The sequence below is a fragment of the Seriola dumerili genome, unplaced genomic scaffold (genome assembly GCF_002260705.1).
Source record: "Seriola dumerili isolate Sdu_G_001 unplaced genomic scaffold, Sdu_1.0 BDQW01000465.1, whole genome shotgun sequence".
Taxonomy (NCBI): Eukaryota; Metazoa; Chordata; class Actinopteri; order Carangiformes; family Carangidae; genus Seriola; species Seriola dumerili.
This window is the reverse complement of record NW_019174720.1, coordinates 585,288-596,015: the sequence shown is the minus strand read 5'-3', so window position 1 is coordinate 596,015 and position 10,728 is coordinate 585,288. Positions and strand designations below refer to the sequence as shown.

At 40.4% G+C, this 10,728-nt stretch overlaps 1 protein-coding gene across 3 annotated transcripts in view; it reads right to left on the bottom strand.

Annotated features, from left to right (window-relative positions):
• The window catches only part of ripor1 (RHO family interacting cell polarization regulator 1), a 120,713-nt gene that overhangs the window by 80,236 nt on the left and 29,749 nt on the right, over positions 1-10,728 (bottom strand). The window lies entirely within an intron of this gene.

The window sequence follows — 10,728 nt, the reverse complement described above, 5'->3', positions numbered from 1 at the left end:
ACAAAGAGGGAAAAGCCCCCCCCCCCCCCATCTGAGTTTCAATATGAGTGTACAGTATGTTGCTGTACTTCAGTGAGTCAGTGAGAAGACTTTAGGCTTTTCTGGACAAGCTACTTTTTAAACTGCAGGCACCATCTCAGGGTCCAGCATATTCTCTTACACCATAACCCACAGTTTGGGTAACAATGAGTAGAAACAGAATGATAAGGCCCCCATCCACAGGACATGAGGGCTCACTGAATGATGTGAATACTGCCCTGTGGATGTCACAGTCACCAGATGGTGACGTGTCAGACAGCACTCTCCACCAGCACCATCATCTAAACACCAAGTGAGTTAATATGTTTAGAACGACTGGAGTTCATCCTCCAGTAGAGTCAGAGACTTGCTGACTTACTGTTCGGGAGGAAGGTGGTGGAACAACACAGACATTTTATGTTGGTGTTTCCTTTGATTCCCATCTGTAGATGTGACTAATACACTGCAAGCTGTGTGTGTGGTGATAGTATCTGACAAACTGCCCTTTGCTTCTAACCCTTGATGTGAATCAGTTCTTTATACAGGACAAGTTTAAACTCAAACACGCAGGCAGCAACATTTTGCTTCAGTTTAAATCACTGTAGTACTTTGACTTAAACTGTCTCTGTGGGTTAATCCATTTTTCATTCTCTGGCCTTTCACCAACATCTGTGTCTATGGCCTGCAGCGGCGTTTTGTTATTGTTTTTTAAGTCAGCTAAAGCAGTGTTTTCCTACTGTGGCCTATCAGTGTCCTGTATCCTGTTTCTTCAAACAGCTGAAAAGCCTTTACAAGATGACTGCCAAACACCCCCCTCCCACATGACAGGAAATGTCACAATCCTACAGGAAGTCAGATGCAACTGCCTCTCCTGACAGGAAATTTAACAAAGGGAGATAGTCCTGAGGGCAGCACAGAAAAGGTCAGTTCTGCTGGAGCTGAACTGAATCACCAGGGATGGAAAGAGTGTTTAGCAATATTCATTATAGTAGAAGTAAACTGATTGTACAACTTTCACCTCAGAAACACTTTCATTTTACTTTTAACCTAAAGCAAAAGTGTTCAACATACTCAGAAACAAAACAGCAGCAGGAGCTAAAGTAATTAGTTCTTACTTCCAACCTTAAAAATCAATGTGTGTGTGTGTGTGTGTGTGTGTGTGTGTGTGTGTGTTGACTTAACCTAGTTTAAGTCCTCACACAGACAGAGGAGCTGAAGGGGAGTGAGAGATAAAGGAAGTAAACAGTTTTCAGGGAGAGACACAGAGCCGGCCAGAGGTGTCGAGTGGACAAACAGACCAAGTGGAAAAGTTGGGTCACACTGGGTCCATCCCACACAGGCACCTTCCTCTTTAATTTCCTGATAAATCATCATGGGTTGTTGTTGTCACAGCAGATCGCTGTCTCTATGAGAAAGTCTAGATCATAAGCGATAACCCTGAGGTCTCAGTCTGAGACTCCAGGGGCAAGATGCATAAATGATGCGTACGCACAAAAATATGCGTACACAATTTCCTGCACATAAATTGGTATAAACCCAGAATGTATCATCTCACACATTTATTTGACCATGTGAAGTCACAGTTTTCCAAAGAGATCCAAGTTACAGTAAAGTGAAAATACAAAACAAGCCGAGACACGTTCTTTACTTGCTCATGCACATGGATCGGATTCAAATTAATTCATGGAAACAATGAAAAACAACAAGGTGCTGTCTGTGGTTACATTAGTATCTATGGTGACGACAGCAGATAAACCTCCATCAAGTCAGCAACAAACTCAATGTGGTTTTGAATTTAAGAGTGCACTAACAAAGTGGGAATATCTAACTCTAACAGGGGACTGCTGCATTGTTCGTGAGCTGAGCTCCACAAACCTCTACAATTATCAATTAACATCTGCACACAGCTCTTTGATGATTAGCTTGTTGGTCTGTGGTCCCGACCCAATCACTTCCCTTTACACCTCCTTCAAAAATACATCAATGATCAGACAAGTGGCAAACTACAAAAGACCAAAAGAACAAAAATGCAAGTAGGAACAAAGACCCGTCACATTTCTTCCTTTACAGCAGCCTTCCTGTGTGCCTGCTGTAGATGAGTCCATCTGCTCCAAAGCCTCCGCTGCTCTAAATATCTGACTGTCACTACAATAAACTCAAAACAACTTCTCCTCACTTTGACCTCAGGATAAAAAAAAGCATTGCTCCCACTTAGTTTGGGTATGCAAGCAACGACTTGAGTGACGTGACTCTAGACGTCACAAGCAAAGATGGCGGACGAGAATCAATCTATACACACACAAAGAGAAAGCAGTACAGCATATCTCTAGCTGAAACCATCACAGTTATGACGCTCTACAGACAACGTGACATTTGGAAGCGTATACGCTCCCATGGGCTTAATTGTTATGGACAATTTGTGCATACACCCACAGAGCAGAGGTCTCAACTTAGAGTATGTTAAGAATGTCATGGCCTCACACTGTATATTTTTTTTTTTTAGTTATCTACAATTAGCCAATGTTTGAGCAACATGATAATTAATTTAAAAGAATTAAGAGCCTTCATTTAATGTTTACCAACCAGTCGAGGCGGATGGCCGCCCCCACCCTGAGTCCGGTTCTGCTCGAGGTTTCTGCCTCTTAAAAGGAAGTCTTTCCTTGCCACTGTCGCCTAGTGCTGCTCCTGGTGGGAATTGTTGGGTCTCTGTAAATAATATTATAAAGAGAAGGTCCAGACCTGCTCTGATTTAAAGGTGCCTTGATATAACTTGTGTTGTGAATTGGCGCTATACAAATAAAAATTGACTAGACTTACATTTTCAAAATAAATGTCATCATCTGCATCTCTCTCGCTTTCCCTGCTGTATCAAATACCTACTGAACCATGAATCCAAAATGAAGGAGTGGAGTTTTACTGTTACACTCCTAAACTCTAATAAAACCAAACACCAACCTTGACAGGGCTCCATGTCTCTGTCAGAGTTCCAGTTCAGACAGGGCAGTGGTAGTCGACACATTTCTCCCTGTCTCACCCCACTGTCCTGTCTCTTCTGTAATCTCCAGCCTTATTAAAAGACTTTCATCAGCTCCGCTCAAACTTCAGCTAGTTCATCCAGAAGTCCATCAGTGTTTTCCCTACCTGATCCAAACAGTGGTGCAGTCCTGCCCAGTGATAACAACAGAAGTCCGGTCACACCATCTCCTCTGCTATTGATGCGCTCATATAAACAGTGGGGCTGTGGCTCTGTGCCACACACTCAGCCTTCCATACGCCTGTGGAAAGAGAGCGTGTGACACCACACCTATTGTCTGATGCTCTCTGGCCTCGTTCTCCCAGACCGTTCTGGAAACATGCAGCCTGCACCCAACCAAACACGCACCACACACACACAGACACACACACACACACACACACAGACACACACACACACACACAGCACAACACACAGCACAGCACACACACACACACACACACAGCACAATACTTAGCCCATGTATACCACAGGCCTGGGCCGATTATATCAGTAATATGAAATCTCGTAATATTTCTCGCCCTATGCTATATTTTCCATAATATCTATATACTTTTTTTTGCAATTTTTCACAGGCTGATAGTCAACCCTCATTTCACTGCTTTGCTTACTGTGCATTGTATCTTGGCATCTGACAAACACAACTTTGAACTGCTGTTTAGTGGCAACATCACTTATTACGGAAGAGAGTTAGGGCCATATGTGAATTTTTTTTTTCTTTTGAACTCTGACTTTAATCTCAGAGTTCTGAGAAAAACGTTGGAATTCTGAGTTTCCTCTTCCGTAACTTATACCTGAAACATAAAACCAAATGATAGAATTATGTATTATTTAATAACGAACAACTGAAAAATACATTCAAGAATATAATTATACCATAAACTGCTTTAATATCGTATATCATGGCCTGGACTGTGTCCTGAGATATTAAATTTTACATATCATCCAAGCCTCATATACCATACATTGTTTTTATGGGAGGACCAAAGCATGGTGATTTTGGTCAAAGCAAGATATCTAAAATACGAACCAGTTTGTTATGGAGGTTAATGTGCATATTCATGATCCCCTGAGGATTACTCATAATGTTTTAAATCTATACCTGTACACTGAAGATAGATGATAGAAATGAAAAAAATCACTTGTCGAAACAGAAACATTTCCTCAATAAGAAAATCTTGCTTGACAAAGTAGACAAACATCACTGGAGGGAGGGTAAATCTAATCAGTCATATGGTTGTTCTGTGTGAATGGACAGCTCATTTCTCAAAATAGGCACAGCAGGGCCAGACCAGTCAGTTCAACAAATGCTATTGTTTGAATGGCTGTTGTATAGGAGCAGATGGGAGCAGACAGCAGCTCCCTCTAATTGTCAACAGTCACAACCTTCAACATAAGAAGCTGTCAACGTACAGCTGCATTTGGACACAGTGGATGAACAAGCTGCTTAAAGAACCTTTATACTGATGATAATCATTAACTAAGCTGAAAAACTGGGCAAACAAAGATAGGACATGCCACAAAGTTCATCACCTAAAATATCAGCATCCAATAAACCACACAGTGAAAAAGTGCTCAGTCTCAAACATTACTTCACTTCACAAGCCACAACATCAGAGCTGGTGGAGTTTGTCCATCCCCTTGAAAACACAGTGAGGCGTTCAGAGACTCGCCCACAACACTCAGGTTCAAACTGAGATGTGAACTGATATTTCTCTTTATTTCTGTCATTTATTTATATTGAATAGATAGGCAGGTCATGCAGCACTTGTTGTAGCGCCACCCACTGTTAACTGTGTGTGTGTGCATGTGTGTGTGTGTGTGTGTGTGTGTGTGTGTGTGTGTGTGTGTGTATGCATCACTGGGAAAACTGGGCGTGTGTATATCTGTCATGTAAGAAATTCCAAATCCAGACAGGCTGACAGATCCAAGAACACACAGACAGTGGGAAATTGGAAAAACACATTTGTGTCTAGAATAATAATGAAAGTGCTGATTCTAACAGGGCACCTGTACGTCTGCCTCCAGGCTCAGCTGAACACAGTGCAGGGTGTTCAGGAAGAGCAGCAAGAATAGGTTCAGCCTCAAATTAAAGTTTTGTATTAATTAATCAAATAAGACTAATTCAGGGTTTTCAAGAATGTAATTAAGAAATCCTTATGCAATTTAAATCTGAATTCTTCATAAGCCAGCTGCACGTGTTTCAGACCTGTGGATGACTGAGCACCACTGAGACACAGCAGCACTTCTGTTAATGTTTCACTACACAGATTCACTTCTCTTTAACAGCATGTGCTTTACAGCATTTATTTAAAAATACTATATGTCAACAGTAACAGTGCAACAGCTCTAAAATGCGATCTACTTTGAAAAACTTCTGGGTAATTATAATTTGGAAAAAAGATTTGCACATATACAATATGTGCTTTGCACCATTTTTCTCTATTCTCCATAAAAGTACGTGCAATGTAAAGACAACTGTAAACAATACAATACTATAGCAACGTTTAAGTGTTTTCTTCTGAAAAACAGATAATAATGAGAATTAAATAAATATTGAAGATTAAAAAAAAATACAGTAACATTGAAGTGCTTAAAGAACTGGTAAACTGAAGTTTAAAGTGAAATGAAGAAGGCCACTATCACTTATTTCTTCATTGTTTTTGGGTTGTGAACAAAGAAATAGTGAAGGACAGATCACAGATCATGTTCAGCTATAAACGTATTTTCCTTTTTTTTTTTTAAATTGCAGACACGGTCAGTCATTGAGTATCAACCGTAACGGTCGCTCCCGGTAACGTAGTTGTATGTTGGAGTGCGCGGACAGCATGCTGGTGCATATAGTAGCTTCCTCGCCCGGCTCCTTCAAGCCGCTGGTTCCTACACTGCCAGTGTTGCCAAGACCCGCCCCGCTCCACTTCTGATTGGCTAGTAAGCGGGCGAGAACTGCTTTCCTCTCATACCATTGGTTGCTTAACTTTATTACCTTGAACATGATAAACTGCATCTACAACAAATTCCTAAGTGTATTGACTTTTCATTTTTTCTCTCACAGCGTTACACCGGAGATCCAGCACGGTGCCGGAGTACTTTAAGCCCTGCATTTACAATTGCAGCCAGTAAAATAATCATATTCTGCAATCTGTTTGTACAACACAGTGTAACTGTGATAGCTGAGGATCTGCTGGTGACACAGCCTGGTTGGTATTATTGCTCAGCTTTTAAGTTTTCACTACATCAACAAAATCTTTGTAGTAAATCCAAACGCTCATATTTCCATGGTGAATGAAACATGTCCAGTCAGGCTGAAAAACACATAAGCTCAGGCAACACTGTTTAAAGCTCCATATTTTCTTCTTCTGCTGTGTTTTATTTGAAGTGTTGATGCATAAGAAGATATATTTTTGGTTTTAAGAACCAAAAACCATCTCAATGTAGTTTTACATCTCCTCTCTCAGGCTTCTCTCTGGAGCTCTAGTCACAACAGGTCAGTGAGCCAATCAGAAGAGAGGAGGCTCTGAGCCTCTCTTCTGATTGTTTTCTGAGTGATCCAATAAAAATATAGCTGATTACAGGTAAACACTCAGAGAAACCAAACCCTGTCAGTCCGACTCTGAGCCTCTCTAGTCTCACTGGTCTCTTATATTACTATCCTTGGGAAGGATGTGCAATATATACTGTATGGGTTTTCAGTCTCGTAGCTGATTGGCTTAGCGACAGAATGGCCACTTGGTGTTGTTAATAAAGTAAAAACAACACCAATAAAAACAAGATTGAATGGTGGGTCCAGGTAGGTGGGGCTTGGGGCATGGCTGAGAGCCGTGACTGCTTTGTTGTGACATCACAAAGTCCTGACGGCTGGTTTTAAGGCTCAGTTTCTGAATACAGGCTGTGTGCATTTCTCTGTGGACTGAGGCTTTGATACTTTCACAGTGTTAATATAGAATCTAGACCTGCTTTATAATCAAACAACACATGGACATCTACATACCTTTGTACTATATGGACCTTTAATGTTGTTGGTAACAGTGTGGTAGGCTAATGGGTGTCTATACTAGTCTAGTGTAGTCTATACTGTACATAATGATTAAACACAGTCTGTTTTAAAGTTGATCTCCTCCTGCCTGGTCTATCACTAGGGCATCAATAATTATCACATAATGTGTGCTACAGTACAATATGTGTGACAGCTGCAGTAAGGGAATGAAAAACTATTTAACTCCTCAGTACTCTCTACAGCAAACGTCTCATCTCACTGCGCTGCAGAACAGAGAGGTTTAGGAGGCTATACAACACCTTAGCCAAAGACAGTTGATAATGAACTGGACTAATCTAATTATTACTATTATTATTACAAGTGAGCTGCTGGACACTTGGAATTCTATCTATCTATCTATCTATTCATTCTCAACATATACAGTTTCCAGTGTTTTCCAGTCCAGTGTCCCTGCAGAGCAGCGAATCTTCACTATATGAGTCTCATGTTGAAAGACTTAAGAGTTAATGTTTGTCATCTGCGATATGAAAACATCACTTCTCCACACAGTCAAAGAGATAAAAAGTGTGTGTCATAATACAGTAATAAAATCCTAGCACACCAAGGATTCTCTTTCCTTTTGGGCAGCTGAGTCCATCACACTGGACGGCTAACATTCAGCTCTGGAGCTGAGGGTTTCAGCAGAGAAATGAAAACGAGTTGCCAGCCTTCCACCTCTGTCGCTGTTATCCTGTGTACAACAGTGCATTAAAAATATAAGTCAGGTTGTTTTTAGGCCTTTTAATGCAGAAAAGTTACATATCATACCTATAAGGGTTCGTATGTTTATATTTAAGATAAGAAGCTGAAGAATCTGTCTCTACCCATAACTATGGTGGGTGACATAAGAACTGAATGAACAGTTCTAAATGTACATATTACAGGAACTATTCTGGTTTCTCCAGGAGAAATGTGTGCACTGACAACACTACATATAAAGCAAGGTGAAAGACGGGTCAGTCCTTCCTCTTGGGATCATTAATGCTCCATTTGATGTTAATAGTTTCCTCCCCTCACAACACCATTATTTCATACACTGTTCTCTCACAGCCACACATACAGTACATACAGTTTAGTTTCATGACTCCAGGCCCTCCCCTCCCTCACACTACTGTCTTTAGGGGAAGAAAACCCTGGAGGGAGTAACATCCTGTACGGAGGGCAGGGTCAGGAAAAGACTCCTGCAGTTTATGGCTATACTGAGTCACAGGAATAACAGCTTTACTGTACAGCCGTGCTTGCTCATTTCCAGGAAAAGGATATAAGTGTCTGAAAAATTATTATAAGGCTGAAAGGGCCGTGGCAGTGAGCAAAATGCCCATCTTCAATTAAAGCCATGTTATTGTTGTGCAGTAACACAGTATGGCAGTTTACAGCTTCATTACCAAGGGTTAGCAGTGTTAGGGTTAGGGTTAGCATTGTGCCGAAAGCACTTATTTGTTTTCTTTACAAGACTGAGATGAGAGTCTCATTTCTGTGAGTGAAAGGTGAAGAGCACTGAAGTGTGTTAGAGGTGTTGGGAAGTACTACTGCATATTGGAAAAAGTCTGTGTTTTTGTGAGTCCAGATGATGCTGCACAGAGTCTGATAAATTGCCTCAAGTGACCTTCAGCTGGTCTGAGGACTATAAGATAAAAAAATGAAGAAATCTGGTGGTGCAGAGTTACCAGGCGCCTGTGGCCTGCTCATCTCTGCTTGAGACTAGCAGCTCAAGGCTACATCAGATGCTGTAAGCAAAACACAACAGAATCTCCAATCCAGCAGCTGGCAGTCTGTTGCATTGTGGGTAGGGTCAGGTTTTTACAAGGTAAAATAATATGTAGGGGAAAAATGACACAATATCTCTTGTTGTACAGATCTGGAGTAAGTCACCGTAGTTTTGTAAAAACTATGTAAACAAGTCTCTCTAGTTGTTACTCTGTTGTGTTTATGGTGCTGTGTTTGTGTGTGTGTGGTTTGTATGATGATGTATTATAGTACAAGGTTTGTTTTGCTTCAGCTATGAGAAAGAGATGCTCTGGATTCCACTGTGTCGCCGCTGCTTTGACAATCCGCAGCCATCAAGGAGCACCAAATAGTGGGGTATATTTGAGTATATTTTTGAGTTTATATATGAACAGTCTTCTACAGCACTGCTTACTCTAACTTTGAATTCTACCATTTGCACGCCAAATAAACAAATACAGTAAATCTCCCAAATTTGTGTTTGTCTTGTTACAATGGAGATGGAGTATGAAATATTTTTTTCATTTTAGCAGCTCTTTATAGGACCATGCAAATTACCACTATTTATTACAAAAAAAAACATAAATTATAGTACTACCAACCACTTTACAAGGCAACTTTAAAAGAGATAACGAATCCCGGAAAGTGTGAAAACAAACACCATACACCATAAATTCTCCGACAAAATGTTGCACCATGCAAACAATTTTTACGAAGAGATTGGCTGTTATTGAATATTTGAAGAGTGCATCAAATGTCATATGGAATATGGTTGACACTTGACACCTGATGGAAATGGTATTTAATCATGATGTAAGCTTTTGTATCGTAAGACTTGCAGTAGAGCATGGAGGCTCCACTCCCACTAACTCTAGTTCAATAATAGCCTTAATTAACTGACATCATTTCAGATTTTATCCAGATACTCTTAATCCAGAATGTTAATGTTATTAAATACAATTACATTTCACATAACAACAATACAACAGTCAGATATAATGCTTCATTATGCAGGTATTCTGAAACATAAATATATGCAGTATGCAGATATAAATATTTAAAAGTTTACTATTTCACTTGCCCTCTTAAAGCTGTTATTTTGGAAGTTATGTTCAGTTTGTGTGGCTCCTGCGTACATGCAGATGTTTCCTTTCAAACTATTTACAAATTTCAAAGGTCTTAATTTCAAACTAACTGCTGGTTGGGCTAAGAAAGTAGGAAAGACTTCACACATACAAATAGGTGGTGCAACAGAATCCAGATGTTTGGAGACAAGCTACTGGTGGAGATAGGCCTTTATTAATGACTTCCTCCTTCCAGTATATTTGATCATACATTATCTAGAAGAGTTAATTTGCTGTTGCTGCTGTTTTGGACACTCAACACCTCCTCCACTGGTACTTGTTGTCATGGTAACTTCTCACACCCTCTCACACACACACCATTTTTTATTTGGCCATCACTATGTACAGCCCTGTCTTTGTCTGTCTGACCATTTTCAATAATGTAAATCTTACAGTATATTGGTTTGGGTTCTGAATACTGGATACTCGTCAACAACTTTTTTCTCCACAACAAGGACGAGATGTTGATGTTCACAATGGATTTTAACACAGAGTGACCACAGAGACCAAAACCTGTGTCAAACTCAATTTAACAAATCTAGATATTCTACAAACCGGATGGCAAATGGAAGTAGGAACCGAGACACAACTCTGGCTATAGTTGCTACAGTACGTAGTGGCAGTAGCGCAGTGACATCGTGGTCCTTTAAGGTGGAGCGACCCCGCTAATGTCGCAGAAGGAACACTTCTCTTGACAGTTTAGTAAAATACATTTGAGGCTGTTTGTATGAAAGGGAGAAACATCTGCAGTCATACGAACATGACAAACAAAGCTACCAAACATGTTACAG